Raw genomic sequence first — 7637 nt, forward strand, 5'->3', positions numbered from 1 at the left:
CCTGTTTTGAGTGTTGATGAATTTCAGTGTATGTTGTTGTTCCGACCAGTGGGTTGTTTGATAGTGTTTATCCCTTATTGACCGAATGGCTTTTTGGATGAGATCCTTTGTTTTGTTGTTGCTGGCCGGATGGTTGTAGTGTTTGGAAGGGAAATTGTTGATGGTTTTTTTAGGGGGAATTATATGTGAGTATTGACAGGAGCCACGATGGAGTTTAATCCCTAGTGTTTAGCCGTGTAACTGGTTGTGCTCGTGGGTAGTGTGGTCTTGACTAAACCTGTGTATTAGCAGTGGCTATGTTTTTGGTATGGTGTCCCGTGTTTTACGGTATTTTGGTAGGAGAGTTATGTGTTTTGTGATGTGTAACTGGGCTTGGCCGTGTAGACAGAGTTGGATTTTTGTTGGGTAATATTGATTGAAATATGAAGTTGGGTGATTGTGGTTAAGTGTATGTGTGTGTCGGCTAGACTATGCTTGGGTTGATAATTTTGGATATTATGATATGTTGGTTTGTTGTTTGGTTAAACCAATATTGGCATGTTTACTTGTATTAAAGATTATGTTTGTTGTGTGGTAATTTATCCGAATGATGTTAGTAAATTGAAATTGATGTTTTAAAAGGAATTCTTTTAAAATGAAAATAGTTGAATATTATGTACATGAATTTTATAATCTAATGAAAATATATGATTATTGTTGTTGAGTTGTTATATGGTTTGATATGAAATTAATTATGGAAATTGAGTATGCTGTTTTGCTGTAATTTCTAAAATATGTTGGTTGAAATAATTGTTAGAGTTAATATGTTTTAAAACGGATGTTTTGTTAATTGATTTGGTGCTTGGAATGATGTTCCCTAAAAATGATTAGGTTTTGTTAGAAGTGTTAAGTGTTAATATTGGGACTTAACCATGTTATGTTAAGTAATAATTAATGTAGATGATGTTCCAAAGGTAATTGCTTCTAAAAGTAATGATATTAACCTTCTATGCACATATATATGTATTGATGCAGATGATGAACTGAGACTGCACAAAAGGGTTGTAAGTATAAATTACTTACTGAGGGTAGTATTGGATTTCAATAGTGTTGTGTTTATGTTTTATTTTAATTGGATGCGTGTGACTGATTATTGCATACTGTGAATAATAAACCTATAAATATTGGGAGTAACGTCTCCCAAAGGTTCAGGATGGGAATAGTGCCTGAAACCGAAAACCCAATAATTCATATTGATTGGAACGTCTTTTAAAGTGCTAGTGGAGTGACGTGGAACATAATCTGCTAGTGTGAAAATATGCTAATAAAATGTAATGTAGGAGACACATCGTCGAACGTCTCAAATAAGGCACATTGACGGGTAACGGCTCTAAACGAGAGGAGTTCAATGACTATATTGAACTGTTAAACTTTGCATAGAAAAATGTCATCTAATCATTATGCTATCTTTGTTCCTTAAATAACGCATAAATCATGATATTGTTGAATGACAGTTAGCTCACTTATGGAACTATGGGGTTGTGGTTATAACCACCGTCTCATAGATGTTTGCTCAGGTGCTGAAGATTATGGATTGGATTAACTGCTAGCTTAAGAGATTTAAAGCTATGTAGTTAGGATTTTAGTGCTTTGTACTTGTAAATGTTTATACTATTTTGTATGTAACATGTTTAGGAATTTACTTGCATTTAGTAAGTTTCCATGTATGCGTTTGTGTCATATGTGATACATGTTTCTTTGTAATTAGTGTAAAGAATTTTTAATGTATGAGTAGAGGAATGTCAGTTAAAGCTCTGAATGTATTGTAAGGGCATTGTCCCTGATGTTTGAAAAGAAAAAAGAAAAAGAAAAAGATATTTGTATTTTTCCACTGCGAGATTTATTGTCTCTGAATGGTTAATGACACGTAATTATCTAGATATAATTACTTACGCCTTTTTGTAAAAAGCGGGTCGTTACATTAATGTGTTTTATTGCTCATATTCTCTATTGTTGGGTTGAAATATTGTGTTTATTTGAGTTGTGATGTCTTATTGTGGTTATCTATGCGTCTGTAATTTTTAGGATAGTCCTTTTTACGGTCGTCATAATGCCCAATTTTTTTTTGAACTAACGGGATTTAATGATTTTTTTTTGTGATATCTTCTGTGTTTTAGTTCAGGAAAAATGTCTTCAGACGACTCTCCACCTAGAATTAGGCAAAGAGTTGAAGAATCTATAACTGACAGGCGTCTCTGCATGGAAAAGCGGCAAGTCCTATCAAATTGGAACCTTCTCCGCGCCGATCTGAGGGATCCAGTTCTACTCCCTATTGACCAGATGATTCAAGAGAATCAGTGGGAGTACTTCTACAACAGTGCCACCCAACTTTTCCTAGACTGGTGCAGGAATTCTATGGTCATATGATTATCACTCAGGATGATGGCAAAGGTCTAATTATGCAGACTGTTGTTAAAGGACAGACCATTTAGATTGACCCACAGTTCATCAGTGCTGTGATCAGGGTTCCAGTACTTCTTGTTCTAGGGGTTCCTTTCCCAAATGGTGTTGAGGCACCCAGCATGGACCACAGGGGGAGGAGAAGTCTCACTCTCAGATCAGTATTGGTGCCTTTGCCCCTATGCACCAGTTCTTGGCAAAGATAGTTGTGACCAACTTCTGGCCACAAGCTTGTTAGAGTGCGCTTACTCTCAAGAAGGCCACCCTTCTTTATGCTATTGTGATGAAGACACCTTTCTGTCTGTGCAAGCACATTTTGCACACTATGCTCGAGGTTCGTGATGAGACGAACACCAGTTTGTCCTTTGGGTGTTTGATCTCTCACATCTGTCTTCAGTTTGTGACAGACATTTCTGATTTTGAGCCCAGATCAAGGATACCAAATCCTCTTGGAAAACAGACTTTCATGAAGTGTAATGCTTAGTTGCGGCATGAGGGTCAAGGCGAAGTTCCTCAACCTCCACCTGTTGACACCTCAGCTGCTGAATTGTAACGACCCGCACTTTTACAAAAAAGCGTAAGTGAAAATTTCGATTTCCACATATCGTTATGACATCAACAACTATGTCATTAGAGTATAAATTAACAGTAGAATACATTTTCTTCTTTTACAATAACACTTCAGAGCTAATTGAATAACCTCAACATATAAAATAATAACTATTTGTTCTGATATAATAAAATACATCCAATTAACAACATACGTACCACATGCGGCACAAACATTACATAATCATTGTATGTAACATCTACAAACTAAAGGTCTCATCCATAACCTAGCAGCTCCTGCCTTCATTCCTGCAAAACTCGCATGTGATTGTGGTTAACACCATAACCTCATACTGTGGTCGAGTGAGTCAACGGTCCTCAACCACATAGTGACACACTGATTTATATAACCATATACAATGCATCCAAATGTTGACAGTTTTATCCACATACATATAATCACATTCACATATAATCATGCTACACATTCACATAACCATATCCACATATTATCATGCTGGTTCATCTACTTTACCTCTTTACTACTCATAGCCACATCTCTTGTTAACACATTATTAGCGCTATTTTCTCCTCTAATTTAACACATTATTAGCGCTATCTTATCCACTAATTTAACATACTATTAGCGCTATCTTCTCCGCTAATTTATCACATCATTAGTCAACCACATACCTCATTCTTCTTTAACTGCTTTTCTCTATTATTCCTTCAACCTTTGGTTCATCCGTCAGTCTTATCAGTATATTGATGCCTTGGTATTTAAACTTTCGTTTATCCGTTGGTCTCCTCAATTCACTGACGCCTTGGTACCTGAACCTCCAGTCTTTTTATTAAGACTTATATCACACCACAGTATAATCATGCAAGCAGCATCACATCCATAATCCCAATCAAAACATGTTACACATATTAAATGCCAAACATCAATTAGCATATAATCAAATAAAACAGAGGTCACTACATTGCTAAAGACTAAACCACACATATCACCATCAGTGAGTAAGAAATACTCACAGTTATTTCCTGCTACAAAGATTGATCCACAGATATAATCACTGTAATATACATATATAATACAAGTAAATAGTGAATCAATACAATTCATTAAACATAGATTTTAACCCTATGCTCATTTCTGATTTCTTAATCCTATTATTATTTTGACATAGTAACGGCATATAAAACTTTTCAATTATAATGCCATATATTCTATGTGGACATTATAATTACATTCATTATTAAATTACCAAAATACCTTTAACCATAACAATTACCAAAATACCCTTTTAAAAATACCAATTTTAACATCACATAATCAACACATAGTTAACACTACATAGCCCTAGATCAGTAAATCCACAATATCCCCCATATCACAGTCCATTCGGCCAACCACCACAATATTTTGTCAATTAGACTTCAAACACTCAACCAACAATAGGGGATTAAACTTTATTTTAAAAACCTTATTTTAAAACATAACTTATAACATTAAAGGATAAGAATCTTATCCAAAATATCTAAAATATATTTTTAGGATATTTTGTAAAATATCTCAAAATATCTCACCAATAATAGCGGGCATTGTTCTCTCACCAAAATAATAAAAAACTATAAATTTTTGTTTTTTGAGTTTTTTTTTTTATTTCTCTCTCACCAATCTCACACATGCCACAACCTCACTTTTCAGTGTCTCCCCTGTGCTCATCTCTTCATTCATACACCAAGCACATTTAAACGATCTAGAAAATGATAGCATTTGGCAACTCGTAAATAATTCCAGTGTTTTGTCCACACGTTTTTTTACAAAAGTAGTAATTTCTTCTAATATCCCTTGCAGACTTGCAGTATTGTACAAGTAATCCTCTATTTCTTCGAAAGCAAAAGCTTGGTTAGAGCTTGTGACAATAGGGTTTTGCTCTCATTTGATCTCAAGTTTGAATATTTTGGGGTGCTGACTCTCTCTTGGGGCCAACCACTTTAGTTATGTGGGGGTCCATGCGGGCCTCTGATCATCTGCTCATGATTTAAGGCTCAATATCTGGAGTGGCGTAGGACATTGAGTTAAGAATTAGTCCTTGGTTTTCTAGTAAGGCAATCACTGCGCTCGAAAGGTTTGACTACCATTTTGGTTCAGCCTATTAGGGGTCAGGATACCCTAATCAAAAAAAGAAAAAAGCTTGGTGCATGACGGTAACAGTAAAAATAAATAACAACCATGCTAGCTGATAGCAAAACAGCGTGAGGAAATAGTCTTATTTATATTGAAAGCATGACATATTTTTGAAAAATGTGATTGTAAAGATAAGATAAATATTTAAAAATATGATTATTAGACAAATAATTTTTTTAAAAAAATATGACTATTAGAATAAGACAAATATTAAAAAATATAATAAACAATAAAAAAAGGGAAAAAGACACTTTACCCCCATGATTTATCCACGGCCTAGCAATATGCCCCCCAATATACCAAAATTTTTATATGACCCCCCCAAACTTGCCAACGCGTGGCAAAAAATACAATCCGTCTATTCGCCCGTCTGTTTGGATGGAAAGTCGGTCACGTGCAACGCATGTGATTATTTAAGCAAAAATCATTCCAAAATTGCCCCACTGAAAAACGCAGCGTTTCACTAGTGTTCACATGCATATAGTTTGGATGGAAACGCTCGTTTTGAGAAGTCGTCTTCTTCCTTCTGTGCATGTCTTCTTCACTCGTATTCTATTAAGTGTTTTTCTCGGCCTGAACCGAAAATCATCATCTCCGCCTTAACCACGATCTCTGTAGTGCGCACGAGCAGAGCCAGACCCTCCACAATGCCACGGCCGTCAAGGACCTCCACTCCCTCATGGACGCCGACGTGGCGCTTGCTCTCAAGAAGGCCAAGCTCGTCAAGGCTGGTGACCCTTCTAACGTCACGTTTCATGAGCTCGAGAAAACAGTCATGGAAGTTGGCGTGAACGGGTGCAATTATATTGTCTCTGTGCATTAGTTTCACCTTCCATTTCTTCTCACGGGTGTTGTGGGGTCTTGGTGGGCGAAAACTTGATGAAGGTGATGAGGGTGGTGAGGACGAGTTGGGCGGCAAGGATACCGTAGTCGACCTTGCGGATGAAGCCCCATTGGAGCTGGTTCTCGCCGTAGCTAATGTTAGAAATAAGGAGGAGGAGAAAACAGAGAGAGGGAAGAAGAAGATAAGAGCTGACTCTTCCTTGTTTCTAACAGCTAAGACCCGGGTACAGGGTCTCCCTTGACTCAAGGTCTACCTCCCCAGCACCCTTCGTGCTCACACCCGTGTATCCGTCCTTGAACATCATCTTCTCTTTTTTCTCTGTCTCTCTGGGATTTCTCTCTGATTTGTACCCTTTTGACTCGTTGGTGGATGATGACTCTCCACGTTTTCTAGGTACTTTCGTCGATGGAGTTTTCCAAGTTTTGATTATTATTATTAAATGGATCAAAATTTTTAGGTTATTGTATGATTCTGAATTTCTTTGGGGTTTTTAGCTCGTCCTCACCACTCTCATCACCTTCATCATTTCCTTCTCTCCATTGATCGTAGTTCTAATCAGGAGCGAGATTTCCTACGAGTTAAAGAATGGAAACAAGATGGAAGTGCAATGCCATGCCATCTTAATTTTCTTCTGTTTTAGCTTTATAAAACAGAGTGTAAGAGAGCAAAGGGTTTTACAGCTTTAGATATCTTGCAAGGACAAATGGAAGTCGACAACAATGAGATGAAGGATATGCTATGTCGTGCTGGAGCTTTAAAAGCTTTAAGTGCTTCTTCTATTTCTTTTTTGTCTCTCCATTTCTCATTTTTGGGTCTCTCTAGGTACCGTACGTCGTGGTTCTTCTTTTTTCTTTCATGCTTTTGTTGGTTTTCATGTTTCTCCTTTTCAACGATTATTAAAAGTCTTTTTTTATTTTTATTTTATTTTATGAGAGAAAAATGCTTATTCAAAATGTTTTTACAGGTCAAAACTTTCTTTCAACACATGCAGGAGTTTCTCCTTGATTTCTTGTTCTTCATTTCAAAGATGTGTTTCTCTGCTTTGATCAGCTCATTTTATTCCCATAAAGACTAATTTTAGCAGTGGATTTGCACTTTATTAACTGGCTACCACTCGTGGATATTATATATTGTGTAATGGAGTTGTGTGCTACCCAACGCCACTAGATCATACGCACATGCAGTGGTCATTCTCTGCACCGGTTAAGACAAAAATCTTAGTTCTAAGCTATCAGTCGTACGTGCACAAGTTATGCGAGCCATCGACTCTAATACTGCTGCACACACATGGGTTGGCTATGGAGATCGAGAGCTATTTGGACATTGTGTTCGTCGTGGTGAGCAGGACGTGGCGCTTGCATTGCGTGATGGCTGAAACGCTACATTTTTCAGAGGGGCAATTTTGGAATTATTTTTGCTTAAATGGTCATGTGAGTTGCACGTGACGGACTTTACGTCCAAATAGACGGGCGAATGGACGGATTGTATTTTTTGTCACACGTTGGCAAGTTCAGGGGGGTCATATCTAAATTTTGGTACATTGGGGGGAATATTGCCAGGCCGTGAATAAATCATGGGGGCAAAGTGTCTTTTTTCCATAAAAAAATGTTA

Source organism: Alnus glutinosa, chromosome 2 (genome assembly GCF_958979055.1).
Source record: "Alnus glutinosa chromosome 2, dhAlnGlut1.1, whole genome shotgun sequence".
Classification (NCBI taxonomy): domain Eukaryota; kingdom Viridiplantae; phylum Streptophyta; class Magnoliopsida; order Fagales; family Betulaceae; genus Alnus; species Alnus glutinosa.